The sequence below is a fragment of the Harpia harpyja genome, chromosome Z, assembly GCF_026419915.1.
Source record: "Harpia harpyja isolate bHarHar1 chromosome Z, bHarHar1 primary haplotype, whole genome shotgun sequence".
Lineage (NCBI taxonomy): Eukaryota > Metazoa > Chordata > Aves > Accipitriformes > Accipitridae > Harpia > Harpia harpyja.
The window spans coordinates 2618239-2638255 of NC_068969.1; the positions used below are offsets into that span (position 1 = coordinate 2618239).

Here is a 20017-nt window from a genome sequence, read left to right on the forward strand (position 1 = left end):
TATATAAAAGAATTAAAATGGTGGTATGCTGAAGTTGTCAAACCCAAGTTGGAATTATAAGGAAATATACTGGCAACAAGAACTTATTATTCCTTTCCCTCCATTCAACTTTATATGTGTTAGGGGAAAAAAAAAATACCCTTTTTCCTCATTTCCAGTCTGACAGTTAGTGTGTGAACATAGAATCAGGTTACTCTAACTCACAAAGATGCTAGCAATGCTTACTTTATGAAAAACGGGGCTTTAGTCCCCCCAAAAGATTCTGCTTTTTTTTTTTTTATTCAGCCTTACTATCAAATAAAACTGATGTCTCAGTAATAGTGTTTTAGCAGTTACTTAAGTTCTTATGTCACTGTTCCGTTTAGGTGAAATGCAGAAGAAAGGCTTACATAATTTGTTGCTAATAGAAAGCTTCTGTTTCCAACAGAAATATACGTGAAGTTAAGGAACGTCTGAGTAAATCAATGTGAATACATCTGGGTATTAGATATACATCTTAAAAGTATTAAAAATACTCAAGTACAACCAGACATGTTGATACTCATTTCTCTGCAATTGCTGAAAGATTTAACAAATCTACTAACGCAGCATACTAGAGTTTTGCAGTGAGGCATAGCAATAGACTTGTATGTTTGCATTCCTTTGACCTGATGTCTTTGCTAATTACTGTTCAAGTAATTTAGTTGTTTTGCTCATAGCATTGTTTTGGATTTTTATTATCTTGCAAAAAGAAATTAAAAAAAAGTTCTTACGAAAATAAGACCAAAATGAACATCACCTTGTATTAGAAGCTTTAAACATAATTAAATTGACTTTTCCACTAGAGGAAAAGCATATCCTGATGCATATAATCAATCCAATTACCACTGTCCATTTCTAATAGAAATGAATTTGTAACAACAGCAAAAAAGCCTTAACAAATGACATGAAACATCTGACAAAAACTTTCCCCACCTTTATAATCAGAGACTAAATTAGCTATATACGTATGCAATTTTTTTAAAAATACCATACCTCCACTGGTGTATCATCTTACAGAGCTTCACATGGTGAAATCTGCTGATGCATTCTGCTGCTGACAAGAATAATGCTGATACCTGTAACAGAGATGTGGTCTATTAACATATACTGAAATTTTCACCAATGCACCGTAGTTTAGCACTGAAATACTATGTACCAGCATGCTTTAGAAAGATTATGTTCTGAACTTATACTTGTACAGCTACCAAGCTTAATCAGCTTAATAATAAAAATCTTTCACTGTTGTCATATTAGTATACTGTTTCTGAAGTTATGTGCTTACAACATAATTTTAAATTTTCATACCCTTCTAAGCACTATTTATTATATATGACATCGAGGTACAAAGTATCAAAAGCCAGCTAAAATATGGGTATATTGCCAAAGGTAATATGTGCCTTTGATCACCTATCTTTGTTTATCTGAATGTTTGAGGTGAACTTGAAAGACAATGGATAAATAGGCTTGTGCTGAAAGCCAAATACTTTTTTTTCTTCTTAATTTGCATAGCTTTTTACAACAGAATCCAGTAAATGAGAGTTCCATTTCTCTTAGTACCTGAATGTATGCACATCGCTAAAGTGGACTTTTAATTTGTCTTCTTGCTAGATACATTGAACCTTTGAATGGTGCCAGGTATTTATAACCTTATACCTATATTCTAATTAGTCTGGCTTTATCCAGAGTGCTGGAGAGCAGCTTGGATAGATACACTGGCTAGACTGCTTTTGATTCCCTTGTCTCCTAGAATCTACCTTTGATAAAAGCTGAGTGTGCTGTCAAAAAGAGCATACGTTGAGTGTTTCTGTATGCAGTACAAACATACAAAAAGAATAGGCTCCTCATCAAAACTATAAAAGAATTAGTTTGGCTTTTTTATGAAGAATCACAACAAATAGTATTTATGAAAAGATAAAGGGAAGCTTATAATTTTTTTCTTGCCTATCATCCCTCCATATGTTTTGAACATATATATACACACACACACTCAGATATAGTCAGACACATATGTGCCCGTACACACATCTTCCTATTTTGCCCTATCGCTACTGATTCAATACTTGTGATTCTTCATAGAAAACTGAAATTCTGCTGTCATCCTAATGTACGTTATTACAACAAATAACTTGTAGAGAAACTAAGTATTGAATGCAGTTCAGTTACCACATACTAGAAATTGTCCATGCACAGAAAAAATAATGCATAGCTTGAGGTCATGCCAAATCAGATGATCAGTCTCTTTATGTAGCTCTGTATCAGGTGAAATAAAAAAATCTTCTGCAGCTGAGCAATTATATATTCAGGCCAGGTTCTAAAAATGTTTGTCAGGAAAGAGCTACTTATGCTTTGTTATTTTTAAACTGTAGTACCTAGCTCTAAATAGATTTTATTGTGGTTAGACTTTTTCAGAAAGTCAAAATAAACCAAATAAACCAGTCTGGTTAGGTTTCAAAAATAGAATACATGTATAAATCAAAGTGCTGTATTTACTGTCTATGAAGTAGGAATGACTGTTCAAATAGCCACAAATTAAAGCCTAGGGTTCCCACCCCCCCCCCCCCCGTTGGAGCTCCAATAATGCTTATTCAGACTGAGTATTCACTGTGCAAGTGGCAGCCATCAGTTCAGCATCTCCACCTTAAATTTATAAAACATTATTCTAAAATCATTTTCATGCTTTGATATTCTCAGTATACGGTGGTATACCAATTGACTTAGTACGTTTGTCTTTTGCTTCCTTTGAAGCTTCCCAAGTTCTGTCTGTGACAAAAGGAATGTTACCCAGATTCTCAATCCTTCTATTGGGAATCTAACTGCTATCCCTCCAATACATTTCCAACTACAGGGAAAAAACCACAGCTATGGTTACCTAATAAAATATAACACCACCTGTCAGACACAATTTAACAGCGATCACTTTGAAACCACATGGCTTTAGTGATATTTTTATTTATTTTATTTTTTTCCGTCAGCTTATACTGCATTTGCAAACAAATGGGTAGCCAAGGTCTGTAACAGCAAATGAGTCAATGGACATGGGCTGAGTCATGCAGCAGGGACAATTGTCTGTAAGCAGGACCTGCACTTTACATCTCAGGTTTCCAAGTTATGACCAGTTTTCTTATGTGTCACAACTTCTTTTCACACTAGAAGAAAATGAAATCTTGGTAATAAGTACTGCAGATGAGTCGCTAAAATTCAGGAAAGCAACTTAACTCACCCTGTCTGGAGAAGAGTCTGAGAGAACTGGATGGGGTAGTGCAGTGCCTCTGAGTTTTCCTAGAAGCAAATTGCATTGCACTGAAATTGGAGAACCAGAAATTCTCTGCTGCACTCCACATAACAAGCCCAGAGACACTGGATATCTATAATACCATAAATTACAGCAGGAGCATATGGAGGACTGAAAACTGGTAGAGAGTTTGTTGAAAACTTTAAGAGTGTTTTGTGTAAGATTATCAGTGAAGAAAGGCTAATATAACTTTTTTTTCAGTAAGGGATTATTATTTACTGTTTATAGAGCTGCTCTCTCAGAATAATTTATATATTACTGCAAGGCTTAACGAAAATCTGTTTCGATTTTACTCTGAAGTGTTCCCACACAAACTTGTATTGAAAATCTACTGCAATTGATGTTTGCATCAAATATTTTTATTGTTAAGTTTATATAAGGACAACCCAAGAACCATGTAAGTAGGAATACCTAATAGATGGATTATAGTATTAGAGGTGGAATTGATTCTGGAAGAATATACAGATCTGCAGAGGATAACAGTCCTTGACATTACAAGGAATTGTATATGTTTTTTAGATAAACATGTTTCTTAAATGAAAGTGTTAAAGCAGTAAAAAAGAAGAAAGAAAGGAAAAAATAAAGATACTATCTTAAATTTATATACAGAATGAAGTGGTCGACACATAAGGCAGAACTTGTTTGCAGTATTGTGGAGGCAACTATGGCACAACATATTTACCTCAGGCAGTGTGTCTCAAGGTGTGTGCGTGTGTAAAACTTAACAAAAGAAACTTTGCATGACAGCTCTTGGTAACAGTCTTAAAAAACTTAAATTGGCTTGACCCTGGAAGTAAATAAACTAAAGTGAATTTAAAAATATATGCTGTTCTTACTTCACACTTCAGTATCTATGAGGTTTGTATCAGACAGTCCATTCTGTATCATAAAGTACATGACTTGACTTTACACTGAGACGAAGATTTACTGAAGGAGATCCTTGGGGGTTAGAACCTGCAGATACACAAGCCTACACAACCCTGTCTCATAGCCTGACTGACTTCCCCTGAGTTTTCTGAGTGTAGTAATTACTTAAATGGATCTGCTTCCAGAATCCAGCCTTTCCAGGGAAGTAATGGAAGTCACTACATGCTTAATCTATGACTGATGATAAAGACCAAAGCTTTTGGAAGGAGGTGTCTTTTGTGTTGTGCCTATGGGAAGTCAGTGTTATTTTCATACGGAAGAGAAAGACCCCCAAGATTTAGCTTCACTATTTGGCTGAAGAGATGCTGAACAGAGTGGAGAAAGGCATGCAGCATAGCCAGCCCAGTAGCAACCACATTTAGTTGTATATGGATAACATAAAAAGTTAAGAGTTTGTCCAGGATAAAATAACAAAAATAATTAATGTGAACAGACTGTGCTACCGTTTCCATTCCAGCAAAACAAGTTCACTGCTTTGTTAATAGCTTCGTATATAAGATGTCCTGTTGTTCTGAAGTAATGTATGCAATTTAAATTCTACAATGCATGAAAAAAAACAAACTATAAATTACATTCCCACCCCTCTTCTTTGATCAAGTCAGTGACATGGGGAAATAATAAAGTCTATCAGCTGAACTATAAAATAAAAATAGTTTATGCATCATCATACAAATAACATATTCCTTATCTGGAGTACTTAGCTTTTAGGTTGCTATTGCTTGACTTGTTCAAGGCCACCTTCTTCCTGGCCTCTGTACATTGGACTTCTTTTGTTTCTAACTTGACTTAAATTTTTCCTAAGCAGTGTTCTCTTACTCAAAAAAAAAAAAAAAAATCTTATGGGGTAATAAGAGAATAATTTATAGCATATATCAAAATAACATGCAGAAGTACAATGCTTTGAATGTGGCTCAGATTGAATAACCCTGGATAAAATGGCAAAGTTTGTCTACAGCAGTCCTTGGCTTGAGAAGTAAGGGAGTAAGATTCCCAAAATTCCATAATAAAGTGTGTATATATATTTCTTCTTTTTCCCAGCCATCATTACACTGCTAATTCTTGCTACTCATTCTTCTGAGGCTTATAGGTATTTTATGTACTAAAGATACAGTTAAGGTTATATGATACCACTTAAAACATTTTATATTTTTTGAGATTCCCCAAGTAATCACACTTAAGTAGACTGGGAATACATGAATATTGCGCATAGCAAACTGAACTACAACAAATAAGTAATACGTTTAACTTTTACACACTTCTTTTCAGCAGTCAATAGTAAAACTCTTCTCAAAGATGGCCACTTAGAATCATCCATCCCAGTTTTAACTATGAGGAAACTGAAGTCCGTGAAGCTGAGATGGCTTTGCCTGTGTGACACACTCACTGGATAAAAGGGAGTTCCCAAGTCTACAAACACTAGACAGATTTGCCTAATATCTCAAGATAACAGTTACCGTCACTAACAGCCTGCTCTAAACCCCAGTGGCACTGGTTCTCATTCTCTTTCTAATCACTCCTCAGGCTGCTTTTTATAGAGGTAGAAAACACTTCAGATGGTGAAAATGTAAGATTTGATTATATGGCCAGACAAATGAAGGTCTAATACCTGGACATTCACATGTTAAACATATTGTAAACCCAACCACTAAACACAAACATAAAACAGATCAACATCAGGAAGAATGCTAATAATTTTCAGTTTATTTTGGAAAGTTTGTTCAATTTTTGTTTCCCTTCTACTTTAGCGCTGTAATGTTTGAGTTTCTTTGCTTGGTTTCCTTGTTTGCTTTTCTTTTTCTTGTAATTATTGTATTTCTTTGCATGTGCCACATTGTTTAACTATCTGAAATTTGGCTTGCTTTCCTCCATGTGTTCATTTGTTCCATGACTACAATCCTTGATCCTTCTACTCTTTCAAAAGAATTTTAAAACTTTATGAAAGGTCTTCTGTCAAAAGCACCTCTTCTTGAGGTGGTTATCCCTGTTTTCTTTCCTTTTTTCTTTTTAAGCTTCTCATAGCATGTTCTTATTTATATTTTATATTAAATGTTTCAAGCTCCTTTTGCATATTTTGCAAAAATCTGTACTACTGTCTACCATATTACATGGATATGCTTAGTTTTAAGCCATGTGAATATTTATTGAATGCACTGCTTTGAGTTTATTTGTTTCTCCTGGGCCAACTCTTGCAGTCGGATAAAGGGATATGACTCCTGTTAAAGTCAAAACTGTGTATGTGCATCAGAGGACTCCTTCAGCTTAAATGTGACATTTAAGAGAAAAGCTACTCTTTAAGAATTTGAAAAGAATGAGTCACATTTAAAAATTTTGTCTTTGCCAGACACCATCTTGGTCTGGATTTGTTTTTCTGGGGTTTTTTGGTAGGTCTGAGCCCATGGCAATAGGGAAGAGAAAAAGAAGAGAATAAGCGCTTTTCCCAATAGAAAATTTGAAATCTCCATGTGGTTTGTCTTATAAAAGAATGCTACAAAAGTTTAGTTAAATCTTTCTTTTAGCAATATCCTCTAAATTGAAGGCATTATTACACTGGAATAAGTGGATAACTAGTAGAACATATGAGAATAAAGTACTGAATCACAGTATTCTAGAGACATGGAAATTTCTGTTTTGGCCTTCTAGAGCTCCTGGTTGCCATGCCCATTTCAATCTCCTATTACTTGGCAACAATACCTCTTCCTGGAGAGCACCAGTAGCTAAAAACTTTGTATGTTTTTTTTTTTTATGTGGTACTTAGGAGAGGCAAGCCCAACAGTGCTGCTTTTTTTTCTTGCCCTCGCTATGCCTCGATGAGCTTAATGTGACTTTAGCTGAACTCAAGCCTTGGTTTATATCAGAATGAACTTTCTTATGTATAGAAATCCCAAATAAGGCTGAGAGAATTTTGCTGGAGGCTCTTTTGTAGAAGTGCTCATTTAATTAACAATTAACGTAACTTATGTGACTATAAACACAAACGTGTATGCTCTTTAAAAACAGTTCTAGGAGAAATGTTTTATTTTGCAATGGCTATCCTTAGAAGTTTTGTTTTGGGATGATAAATTAACTGTTCACCATTTAACGGGCAGTGCTGTACATTCTCAAAGCCTGACCTAAAATAGGTTGGTTTATGGTGCACTGGCAGCAACTTAACAGCCAGCAGAGTCCTTCAGTATCTTTACTCTTACATAGAGGCTGTGCCGAGTTACATACAGGGGATTGCTGTCTGACAGCTATTCCCTGTCTCCTCCAGGAAAAGAGGTTGCACGCTGTTTTTTTTTTTGTTTGTTTATTTCTCCCCAGCTACCTTTCCCAGCAGTTCACACCCCACCCCTCTCAGCCCGTACCGCCCCTTGGGAATTTCTGCCTGTTCCCTTCAGAAACAGGGTTTGCTTTTGAACAGGTAAGACTTACGGGCTCTGTGCTGGCAGCGCGGCTGAGGCAGCTGTCGGCCCGGGGAGGGGGCGGCCCTGCCCGCGGGGCCCCGCCGGTGCGCACACACGCACCCGTGAGCTAACCGACTGCCGAAGGGCCCCGTTTAATTAATTGTCGAGCAAGCAAGAGAGTTGGGCTGGGCTGAGCTGAGCGGGGAGCGCGGGGTTGCAGGGAGGCGGCCGTAACGCCGGGCTGGCGGCAGCGCTGCAGGCGCCTCTGGAGGACTGAGGGGAGGCGGCTCGGTCGCCCCGGCAGGGCCCGCTCCGGCTCCCCCGGCGCAGCGGCAGGGCTCATCCCCCACCCCCAGACCGGTTGCCCAAGAAGGGGCGGAGGAGCAAAGGCAGCCGCGGCGGCGGCAGGACCTCGCCTCACCTCCCCCGGCAGTCGCCTCAGCCGCTGCCGCCGCTCCAAAATGGCGGCCCGCAGAGGGGGCGGGGGCGCGGGGCGGAGCGGGTTCTATCGACAGCTCGGCGCTCCGCGGTCAGGCCGAGAGGCGGGGAGGAGGAGGACGGGAAAAGAGGGCGAGAGGGAAGGAGCCGAGTGCCGAGAGGTCGATGGGTGGAGGATAAATGTCTCGCTGAGTGTGAGGCCGCCATTTTAGATGAGGAACGAAACGAACGGCACCGAGCGGGACGAGAGCCTGCAGGGAGCCGCCGGGAGGGAGTGACATAGGTAGGAGCGGCGTCGGGCTGGTGAGCGGCAGAGGACGCGGCAGGGAGCGAGGGACAGAAGGGCTCCCCCTTCTCCCCTTTCTCCCCGGCTCGCTCTTCCTCGGTGCTGGCGCCTGCAGCGGCGCCGGCTGGCTCCCAGCGGCGGCTCAGCCCCGGGCGCGCTGACCCGGCCGCCGCCTCGGCCGTGAGGGGAAACTAGGGCGAGGCAAGGGCGGCCGCTCGGCCCCTGACAGGGACCGGGGGAGGAAGGAGGAGGAATCGGCCGTCTCCGTACCTGCGGGGTCGCGGCTCATCGCGGAGCCCTCGGCGCTCCCCCTCCGCCGCCGGGGCCAGCGTCCCTGCGCGCCGCGGGGCCCGGGCGGGAGCTCCCGCCTCGGGAGGGGAGGTGCGCGGCGGCCCGGACCCGGGAGCCGGGGAAGGTGCCAAAAAGCCTGGGGCGGGTGGTCTGAGGCCCGTGGCGGCTGCGGCGGGTCCGGTGGGAGGGGAAGGTGCGCCGCGGCCGCCGCCTGTCAGTGCCAGCGCGGAGCCCCGGGAACGGAGCCGCCGCCCCCCCCCCCTCCCCGGGGGGGCTGGCGTGGGGGGGAAATGCGCGGCCGGGGCGGGTGTGCCCGGGGGCTGGGGCTCCGCTCCGCCCGGCCCGGTGCTGCGGCGGCCAGCGGGCGGGATGAGCAACGGGCGCCCAGCAGCACCTGGAATGGTGCCCCGGTGGCGGGGAGGGAGGGGCGGGATGCCCAGCGGTGGCTCCGCTTGCCCGGCCTCCTCGGGTCTGCGCTTCGCTGCTGGCAGCTTTGTCCCTCCTGTGCTTCCAGCGGGGACTCCCTAACCTTTCTGTTACTTTGATCTACTGTCTAATGAACCGAGAACGGAAGATGCGTTTAAGCTGTATTAGCATAACTGAATGCATTGTGCTTAGGCATTCCTCAGTTTGAACTGCTTGCTTGACTTTTTTTTTTTTTTTCTTTTTTCCCCCGACTTAGATTCAGTTTAAAAAAAAGACACCTGAAAACTGGAGTAAGATTCTTTAGTCTCCTAATTTTTTCTGAACTGATACAACTTTGCCATGTAGAAATGGTGTTACGACAGAGCCAGGGCTTGAGGATTGCACTGTTTCTGGACTCTTTTTATCTACAGTCTAAATGTATGCACAAATAACCTGCCCCTGCTAACGGCAGCACGTCTCTTGTCCATTGTTCGTCTGGCCTACGTCAGGCTAAGTAACTTGTGTAGAATTTTTTTTTTTCCTTCTTAGGCTTTAAGTGACATCCATAAATGCAGGGACCTTACCTGGGACAATGAGATCTCAAAACCAGTTGTAGCGGAATTGCTACAGCACAGTGTGCATTCCAGATGCAATTGTAGGTTGTCGTAGGTATGTATGCAAAACCAGAAGGGTCTGTAATGGAGTAAAACTAAGACTCTTTCAAAACCAAAGCCAACTTAAAATATCTGAAAATAGTTTTGTACAAAGCAGTTATTATTTTAAAATGTCTTTTATTTTAATGCTTCTGAAGAGCTTGGCTCCAAATGTTGCCTGAAAGATCACTGCATTGTGTAAAACCAAGATATAATTTGAATGGACATGCTTATCCTTTAGGATGTGTCTGCAGTGTTGGTGCAGAAGAAAAGATTGAATCGGTGAATGTGAGAGTTAATTTCAGGCAGTTCAGTTAAATCTGTTCAGTTGACACCCATTCGGAATGGAAGTGGCTTTAATTTAGTTTGTCTTAAAGAAAAATTTCTGTAGGTGAACCCTAAGGCTACAAGTAATCATAAAAAAAGTATGGATCTGTATGAATGTTCATTAAATGGATGACTGATTAATAGGGTAAGCAATTTAATCTTAGATTATTAAATCAGAAGTGAACTAGCTTACTTGGGTTGGAGCAGTGGTGCTTTCAGAAATCTGGAACGTGTTTTTCATACGGTTTGTTGCCATACTTAATATTTTCAGGACTGGACAACTTATTGTGCAACACTGCTGACTAACCTGCTTTGAAAGAAAATCTGGAAGTAGCAGATCTATTTTTTTCCAAAGTAGATGTAAAACTTTATTTTGTTTCAGTTGAATGCCTTTGGTGTTTACCTATAATTTTCCATTTTTTATTCTTTAACAACAACAAAGTTTATTCAAATTACATACGAAGTTACTGCTGTCTCAGGGCCTGAACTTACTACAACTTATTAAAATAACTCATATTTTATAAACCACAAACATGACCCACGGAAATCATTGGTCAGCACATCTTGGTATGCTAAATCAGCACTAGTTTCTTCTGGGACATGTACTCCCCTCCTCCCTCTAGTTTATGTATTTGGCTCCTTTGCTCTCGGGAAACCAGGAGTTGAGGAAAAAACAAGTTTTCCTTGTTTTCTGTCTTTGAAGACAAATTAAATTGAGATGATGAGAGCTGTTGGTTCTAAAACTACTGTAGGAGATGGGAACCAAAAGCTGGTTCGAATTACTATGTGTAAATAAGTCTTCAATCAGTTAGTTTCAAATGCAGGAGTCATGCTGATAAATTCACTTTTGTGTTATGGATACAGAATGTTTAAATTATTTTTTTATTTCTAATAAAGTTACAAGAGCAAATGAACTAACAAAGTCTAGTTTGATACAGGCTTGTATTTGGGTCTCTGATCATCTCTGCTGCAAACATACTGTCTTTCTGTTCCATGACACCCTCAGTCATTCCCTTTGCCACACCTTTGTAATACCTTTAGCAACCCTTGCTTTCCCATCTTTGCTATTGCCTTACTTAAACACCTTCCAGGTTTTTTTTTTTTTTTCTCCTCCTCTCCCTCTATTATGTTGCTTGTCTACCTTCTTGGCCTGCCAGCTAGGCAAGAGGTTTTTTCTTGGTTTGGTTTTGTCACGTGGTGATGTGCTGCTGCAGCTGGCATGCCAAAGGTTTGTGCTGTGGTGCCCTCGCTGATGAAGATGCTGGGAGAGCCAAGGATTCTTCCATGCTTTCGCTTCCTATTTCCATAGCCTGTGGGAATATTGTATTCTTGATGCCTCTACCTAACTGTTTAGTTGAAATAAGCTAGTATGTCCACAAGTTGCTGGAAGAGAAGCAGAAGGACAGCTGGGTGGCATGATCACATAAGACGAGTCGCCTAGGAAACAATGATAACATGTTTTTGTGCAGTAGAATTTCCAAAACTTCCATGCAAATTCAGCTTGAAACAAATGAATAATTGAGAAGGGTGATTGTTTTGTAAGAAATAAGTTCCTGGACCATCTTCTAACTTAAAAATGCAGAAATCTAAAGACTGTGTAACTGTGTGAAGAGAAATAGAAGTCAGTGTTCTATTTCTTGTAAAAACATCAAATTGCGTAAGTCAAAATTATCTTTATTTGGGGAAGTAACAAGAATAGACAAAGCAAGATTAAAATTTGTGATTTAACTAAAATTTCAAGCATGGTAATTTAAGCATGATTTCAGTAAGTTTCACATAAGTTTAATTTGTGAACGAACAGGCGTGTTTATATCTGCATTGTACCAAATTTGATTGATTTTGTGTAATTGCTTATGCAAAACCCTTGAGTATTTTCTGGTATGAAATATATCCATTGTGTATTGAATAAGGTTGTGAAAACATGTTGTGAGCTCTAACAATTAATTGAAAGAGGAGTTGATACAACACTAGGAAATCAGGTAAAAATGCTAGCTTTATGACAAATTAACAAGGTATTTTAGCAATGAGCATGCATTAGCTCATGAGTTTTGGGAAGCCTAAAGTAGATATAACTTATTCTGTGTGGGTAATCCAGATATGTATTTAGTGATGTTGCTAGTTTTTCTGAAAAGAAAGTCTGTTTTGGACAAAGTTCTGTGAATAATTCTCAGTGCTCTGTTGGCTCTTGCTGCATATGCTATTTTTTTGTAAACAATGATTTTGCTTTGAAAAGCAGCTGGCGCACATTTATTCCTTTAGTGACTTGAATATTGTGTTTGTACTATAAATGCCATCTGTTTCACACAAAGTTGATTTTATTGCAGCAGTGTGTACTGACCTTTTATGGTTTAATAGAATATGGTCATCTTGTGTACTGAAATGCTGCAATGCATACAGTAGGTGAGGATAAACAAAGCGCTGTTCTTGAGTCATTTGTAAATGAGTAAAGCATTTTCTTGGTAGACTTCAGAGCTAAGAATTATAACTGGTAATTAATAAATACAGTGTTTACATAAGTGAGTATCCTTTTTTCAGGGTTTTAAGTGACATAGTCAATGTGATTGAGTTATATATTTTCCAGAGGTTTTTGCTTGCTTATGGGGAATGACAGGCTTTTTAGAGCTAAAATTTTAACGTAGAAAAACTCTGGATTCGTGTAGAACAATACGGTGGCAAATGCAGGTCATTGGATTTGTTTGCAGTTGCAGGTGTGTCTGTGTTCTGCCATTTCTTCTGTGCATGTTCCAAATGTATCCTGCATGCTTGCATAAATGAAGCAGAGCAGTAGCACAGTTAAATCAAAGCTGATTGGTTTTAACTTCAGGCAAAAGAGTTTTAGAATTGCCTTGCAAATAATCTGTGCATGTGGTGAGTGTATAAGTGACTCTGCCTTGTTTTCTTTGCAGTATCTGAAAATCTGCAAATGGGACCTGTATCTCCAGCTCTTCTGATATAAGCCCCTTTTTATGTTGTTGTTGTTCTCAGTTTCATTGCTTTGTGGAATCATTTCACTTGCTGTGTTGTGGCTCTCTGCAGATGCTGAGTTGATTACGGTAGTGCTGCCTGTTTTCTCTTACTACTGCATTACATTGCTTCATTTCAGATTTCAGCTTACGTTGCATACTTGCTATTGGTTTAACCCTAAAATATGTCATTTCTGACAAACAGCTGACAAAAGGGTGTTAATTAATATTGCATTCCAATTGAAATACGTAGTATCGCTTAAGAGCAGTTGAGACATCTTGTATATTTTTAGTTCACAAGCTAGAGGGAGGTTGCTTCACTAACTTGCAGCTGGGTGTGGCATGGGGTTAACCATATTAATTAAAGCTGGCTCAGAGGTTTAGACTTTAAAAAATGGCTCAGAACCCCCATTATAGTCTTCTGTTACATAATTTTTTTCACTATAGAACAAGATAGAGTTTTGAAAATGAGTGTTTTGGGAACACCTAGCTGCAGAGACTAGCAAGAGGGAGATGGAAGGTAGCGCACAACTAGATGAAAGGTATCTTTAATGCCTTTGTACCTTTGCAGGGCTAACATTTAGGTATATATTGAGAAACTTTAATATATGACTGATCTTCCTTTTTCTGTAATATCTTTTATTTTGTTAATCATTTCCTTCCAGTATATGTCCCTGTCAACTCTATCAGTAATTTGTGCTAGTTTTTGCATATTCTACTTTCTTGTTCTATTCTCAGTCATTTAACAGTGTTTGCTCAAAGTCTGGTCACGCGTTTAATATTTTCTAGAGTGGTCTTTTCAGTCTATTAGTGTACAACAAAAGGCACTCCTCTCTCTTTACTCTCTTACTACCTGTGGAAGAGATGAACTGTGTCTCCCCCACTGCGACAGCTTGTTGGACAAGCAAGTAAATTATCCTCCTTTTTTCTTTATTCTGTAATTTTCCCTGTGTAGAAAAAACTATGTGCGAGATTTTATATAGGATTTTACATTTCTTGGTGAAACCTATACTCCCTTTTGTTTGCATGACATTGTAACAGAAATGTAGGAACACAGAGGGATAGTCCTGCAAAGTAATACAGCAAATGTAGGGAGGACCATTAAACTGGAAGCTTCAATGGTGACAATGTTGCTGGGAAGAAAAAATACTAGTTAATCATATTTTAAGGGTTTTAAAAAAATTTATTGCAACCCAAAAATGCTAGTTACATTATTCCCAAATGGTTATCATAGAAAGTACAATGTTTTTATAAATTTATTGTAAAAGAAAAAGCAAGGTGGATTTTAACTCCACTTAATGTGGAGATGAAAGAGCCTGTAATTACCTCTCTAGCTTCCAGTTGAAAAGGTGTATTTTGATATACAGTAACAACTTGGTTTTTTTTTTTAACTTTGTTTTAGAAACTTTGTTCTAAGTGTCACAAAGTTGCTCAGATTTGTAACATAGGATACAACTCCAGCTTCAGATTCTATAAAACCTTTTTTTAGAATTCCAGAAGTTCAGAATTTACCTAGCAATTGTTAGTTTCACGATCGCTGTCAGGTTAATATTTTCCTTACTTTGATAATTTCTGATAGAATTTGAATACCCTCAGGTCTAATCTATCTCATAAGCCCATTAAAATAATTATTATCAGTTCTTTATTTGTGCACTGCTTGTTGTAATTTTATGCAGGTTTTTTGTAAAACCTGTATTGTAAAACTTGTGCATTAAGTATGGCAAATGTGTCTAAACTCTCTACTTTTGAATTTGCATGAGACCTATGTATATTTCTTCATATAGACACACAGTACTGGGGCCACTGTGTGCAAATAAGAAACATATTTTTGATTATGCCAGCACTTTCAAGCTTAAGCAGAGTTAAATATGTTGATGATCATTCAGTTTTTCTTAGACTGAGGGGAAAAAATGTAGCAGTAACTGTGCAAGCTAAGTGATGTCCTGCTTTTTTATAGCTTTCTTTTCCCTTCCTATCTCCCTCTCCAATAACTTTTGAAAGCCATGTCCAATCAGTACCAATCCATAGGCATGAGCAGGCAGAAGCCTGTTTGTGGTGTTGAAGATGGGAGGATACTGGTTTCCCTTGTCTCTAATTAGAAAGCTAAGCAATTTCAGTCATCTGTAAGTCAAGCTGCTGGCTAAGGAGCATGAATTTCTTCTAGCAAAACATTTCTGTCTCGGTTTGATCACTGGTCTAACAGTTTTAAGTGTTCATATTGTGTCGGTTGTTATCTTTATGTGGAAACACAGAAAAAACCCGATCTAGAGTTCAGGTGCTAGGGGGTGGTTGTTCCAGGGTGGTTGGAGTTGAGGGGGTGCATTTGCAGAAATGGGCCAAAACGGACTCCTTGGAGGATGGCACGTGTGTGGCTGTGAGAGAATGTAGTAAGTTAAGTAGCTTCCAGAGTGTGTTGCAGCCAAAAGAAACAACAAAGTGTGCAAGGCTCTAATTTTATGCTGACATTTAACAAAAAATACACGGTGTTCTGAATTACATCATTCATCTGTGTTAAATGCTTTAGAAGCAAGTATGCAGCTTACACAGGCAATAATAGCATGCTGAAACAAAGTGTTCGTGTCAGAGTGATACAGTGGATTGATTTCAGCTGAAAGTCAGTTCCAGAGCTTACTCTTAGATTTCTCAAACCTTTTAAGTTGACTGTGTAACTTGTTCACTGGCAGTCAAGAGGTTATAAAAAGAGAGCCAGCTGATGTTGCAATCTAAGCACTGGCCATATAGTGGAAAGACTCTCCGTTGGCATGTTCACTAGTGCTATTTTTACCTATTCCAGTAAGATCTGCCCTTGTGATGTTAAATTACAGGACAGTACCTGGAATTATTTTGTTTTACAGAACTGCTGTATGCTCTGAAGAAAACTTTCAATAAAATTGTCAGGCAGATTGAGACTAAAATTGTCTCACATTTGAAAATATTTTTTCTTCTGTCACCACAAATAATACTGCTGCTGTAACTGTAAGAGAGTCTTTTCACTTTTGTTTGCATATTTTATGTCTGGCAGAGGTGGTTTTTTGTGTTTTGGGTTTTTTTTTTCTAATTTTGGTTTCCTTTGTATATTAAGTGTTTTGTCTTTGTCAGTTTCTCATGTGGAGAATTTAAATAGGCAATGTGATTTTTAAAGACCAGGAATTAACAGTGTAGCCCAGGAAATAAGTGTAGCAGGATGTTTTTGTCATTATAACTTCTAAAAAGCCTAGTTGATTTTGATTAAATTTCAAGTTGATGGTTCCATCACACAATAGAAAATTAATTTAACATTTTTTTTCTGGGAGCAGATTTTCAGCATTGCCAGTGACAAAATGCTGTATCTACCAAACTGATTGTAGTGAAAACTGGAGGAAACAGCAAGAATGCTGTAACAGTATAACACTGGGGTTCAGCTGTATAGAAGTATTACATACGATATCACATATGCAGATGTATGACCGTCTGAATCACAGCGCTGAAAGGTCTAATGTTTGTGATTATCTGATCTTAAATACAATATTGTCCAGGTGTATTTTCTAAAACTGTCAGCACCTAGTTCAAAAGTGACTTGACAACCCTGAAACACAAACCTATCATTTTAAAACTCTGTTTCAAACTCTTGATCTGGCTATTTATACTTGTAGGAGAATTTTTAATTTTTCAAAAGCAATGCTTTGATACTGAAGTATGATCAGTGATCAACTTGTGTGACTTCAGCATTCCCCTTACAGAAGAACACCTGCTTCCCTTACTCCTTCTCTTGCACTGTGGAGTGTCTCAGGTGGAAATCCTGCGAGTAGGCAAACTTCCTCCAGTACAGAGTAATTTTCTTCTCCCTTGGCTTTGCCATTGTCTTAGGTGAACAATTCTACTTCTCAGGTTTAATTGAATCTCACATGTGCAATAACAGCTGGTATTTTTGTCAACTCTTTTGCTTCTTAAACCCTCTTGGTTGCCGGTTCTGTTAGCAAATGTTCTTACTGATTTTTGTTTTTCATCTATCTCTTACCTGTCAGGAAAAATATGTGATTTTTTACTCCCTTGCAGCTATTACTTTGGTTGCAGGTAGAAATATTGTACCTGCTGCTTCTTTAACCCATCGCACTTGTTTTATGCTATGCCTTCTCTTCTTGATTTGTATATGAGATTCCTTTTTTTTTCTGGCTGATTCTACAATAAAAATGCTTTGGGTTTTCAGTCTGTAAAACCTCTACCCCACCCCGTCAGTTTTCTCTCCTCTTTTTCATCTAACATTATCCATTATACTGACTGGATTAATTGTCTCAAAGTTCGTCCCAGACTCTTTTCAGCTCAGTTTTTAGCTCTTGTTTTCCTCAGAAACTGGTCTTTACAAATCTCTTAACCTCTTAGCTAAATGTGAGGATCATAACTGTATCCTTGCATTTATCAGTTTGCTAATTGTCAACTTAGCTACTTTTAAAATCAAAAAAACACCACTTCCCCCTCGCCCCCTCATGCCTACATTGGTTCCTATGAGGATGTCTTTCTCTGGTCCCCTGCTTATTCTTATGGTTCTTATGGTGTTTTTGGTCTTCCCTGTTTTTCTCTGCTTCTGGCCCCCACATACTTTCTGGTCACATCACTTCCCACACCTTATTCCTCAGTAATGTAATCTGTTAAAAAATAAACAAACAAACAACACCTCCTCCCCCTTGATTCAGTGTGGATTATCTCCTAAATATATCATTATTGCTGACTGGTTGTCTTCTGTTAGAACTAAAGATCTCAGCTTTTCTTCTGGTGTGCAAAAGATGGAATTCCTTCTTCCCTTCTCCCCAGTCTCCCTGCTTATCTTTTCCTGTAATGGAAACCATATTCACGATATTTTGCATGTCACATTCCTAAATGTTTGCTGTAGAGAGGTATGCAAGTTAGTAAGCAGGGTAAATGTACGCTTCAGACTGTAAGTAGGTTTTAATTTTAAAATTACTAAGTGGCTTAAGGTGGAGATCCCAAACCATTCTTCTGGTTTCTTTTTATTCTTTGGGAGTTTGCCATCTTGGGTAAAATCATTGCAGCTTCCCCCCCTCCGCCCCTTTCCCCTACCTGCTCTATCTAGGAGAGAGGATACTTGTAACCAAAAGTGAGCTAGCAATACAAGATCTCTTCTTGAATTTTTTTTTACGTGTACTTTCTTGTATTTCATATAAAGAAAGATATGAGGAACCTGGGACTGTTCAGCCTGGAGAACAGAAAGCTTTGTGGGGGATCCTATCAATGTGTATTCATACACTGGTGGGAGGGAATGAAGAGGACACCAGAATCTTCTCATTAGTGCCCAGTCACAGCCCAAGGGGCAGTGAGCCCAAATTAAAACACATGAATCTCCATCTGAACACAAGAAAACACTTTTTTTTTTTTTTTTTTTTTTACTGTGAGGGTGGTCAAACACTGGAACAGGTTGCACAGAGGGGCTGCGGAGTGTGTATCTGTGGGGATGCTCAAAACCCAACTGGTGTGGTCCTGGGCAGCCTGCTATAGCTGACCCTGCTTGAGCAGGGAGGTTGAACTAAATGGTTTCAAGAGGTCCCTTCTAGCCTCAGTGACTGTGTTGCATCTTTGCCTACTCTAATCATCTCTGCATGGGATTGTTTTAGGAATTGCTAATTAGGATGGGAACTTTGGGTAAGAAAGCATTTTACCATTTACTATATAGTGAATATTTTTGTGTATGTATTTGACTTGCACTGCTTTCTTTCACTAATCTGAGCTTCCAATCTTTTAATCAAGACTTCTTCGGCTTCCCTAGGAATTCTTCCTCTTACAGTTAATGCTTATATGCAAGACACAGATAGCCTTCAGAAGCTTAGCTTCTTACTACTTCTTTTGTTGTTGTTGTTTTGGACCAAGATTTGTTATAACATTTATGAGTCAGCGAGGTGTTTTTCTGTATAAGTGGGGAACTGGTGTCTGAGAAGAAAGTATTCAACTCCTACTTAATTTCTAATTTAGTGAGTTTTTAGCTGTGAAAGATTATTATGATGCTCTTGAATAATTATGAGATTATGTTGAGCTGGGGTAGCATTTGGTTGTCATGCAGTCTGGCCTTGCACAGTGCGTCTCATTACACTGGAATGTTGGATAAAATAATGAAAGGCTAGAAGGCCCTGAAAACTATAACAGTAGAAGGATGATAAGTTAACACTACTATTGATGTAATTCACAAAATAATTTTTTGGTTATTAATTTGGTATGTTGGGCATGTGTATAAGTTTTTCTATTAAAATAGTAAATATCTTCTGGTTTTGTGTTACCTTCCACAGATTATGTACTTCATCCTTTTGTTGTAGGACTTTATTCGCTTAAAGGAGAAACTAAAGGTATAAAAAACTTTCTCTGGTTATCTTTCCCTTCGTCCTTACCCTGCCCCATTCTTTCTTCTGAGGTCCCTGGGCCTTTCCTGGAGGAAGGGAAACTTATCACAGCCGAGCTCTGTGCTTGTATTGCTTTCACTGCTACTAAAATTTGCTTTTTGTGTTTTTGAAAAAATCCATGAAATTGATATGATACCTACAGTTGTTTCAGTGTTTGCTTTATCAGAAGTGTATGTTTACCTTAAGCTCTTACTTTAGTCAGTCTCCATGGATATTTACTTTGCAGGGGGAAAGCCCTTTCCTCAGTTTAGAACTTTAGATCTTGATATTTGCCTCTCTTCTCCAAATAGCATTTGCCTTTCCACACAACTACAGATCTGTTGTGAATAACCCAGACCTAATGTAAATCAAGTCTGTGACATTATCTTGCAACTGGTGGTCATTTTTGGTTTTTTTCTTTTCTGAGGTTGTACCTCTGAAACAAAAAGTCTGTTATGGTACTTTGTTAAATAAATAAAAACCCACCCAAACCCCTGTAATTTCATAGATGTATTTAGTAAGATAATGTAAGATAGAGTTAAAATGGAGCATAATTTCTCTTTGGAGACAATCAAGATAGTAAATGTTTGACATAGTGTAAATAATTTAGCTTGTATACAATCTGTAATTTCTAATTACATTCAGTTTTTATTTGCCTTTTTATGCAGG

The 20017-nt window shown here is 39.1% G+C and overlaps 1 protein-coding gene and 1 long non-coding RNA gene across 11 annotated transcripts in view; one reads left to right on the forward strand and one right to left on the reverse strand.

Annotated features, from left to right (window-relative positions):
• LOC128137917 (uncharacterized) overlaps positions 1-9179 on the reverse strand; it is a 66588-nt gene extending 57409 nt beyond the window's left edge. For 2 of the 4 annotated variants that reach the window (XR_008233902.1, XR_008233900.1), the window contains exons 1-2: positions 7652-8095; positions 1015-1097 (exon numbers count right to left, since the gene is read on the reverse strand). This is a non-coding gene — a long non-coding RNA (uncharacterized LOC128137917). Of the gene's footprint in view, positions 1-1014; positions 1098-3241; positions 3301-7651; positions 8096-8617 lie in introns of those variants that run through there. The other 2 variants (XR_008233903.1, XR_008233901.1) reach the window with 2 other exon arrangements.
• The window catches only part of RAF1 (Raf-1 proto-oncogene, serine/threonine kinase), a 79986-nt gene that overhangs the window by 25760 nt on the left and 34209 nt on the right, over positions 1-20017 (forward strand). For 4 of the 7 annotated variants that reach the window (XM_052779179.1, XM_052779180.1, XM_052779181.1 and 1 more), the window contains exon 1: positions 7621-7640. The exons of 1 other annotated variant lie outside the window; for it this stretch is intronic. The gene's annotated coding sequence lies outside the window, so the exon portion shown is untranslated. Of the gene's footprint in view, positions 1-7620; positions 7641-8199; positions 8345-9577; positions 9713-20017 lie in introns of those variants that run through there. 2 more of the 7 variants (XM_052779183.1, XM_052779185.1) reach the window with 2 other exon arrangements.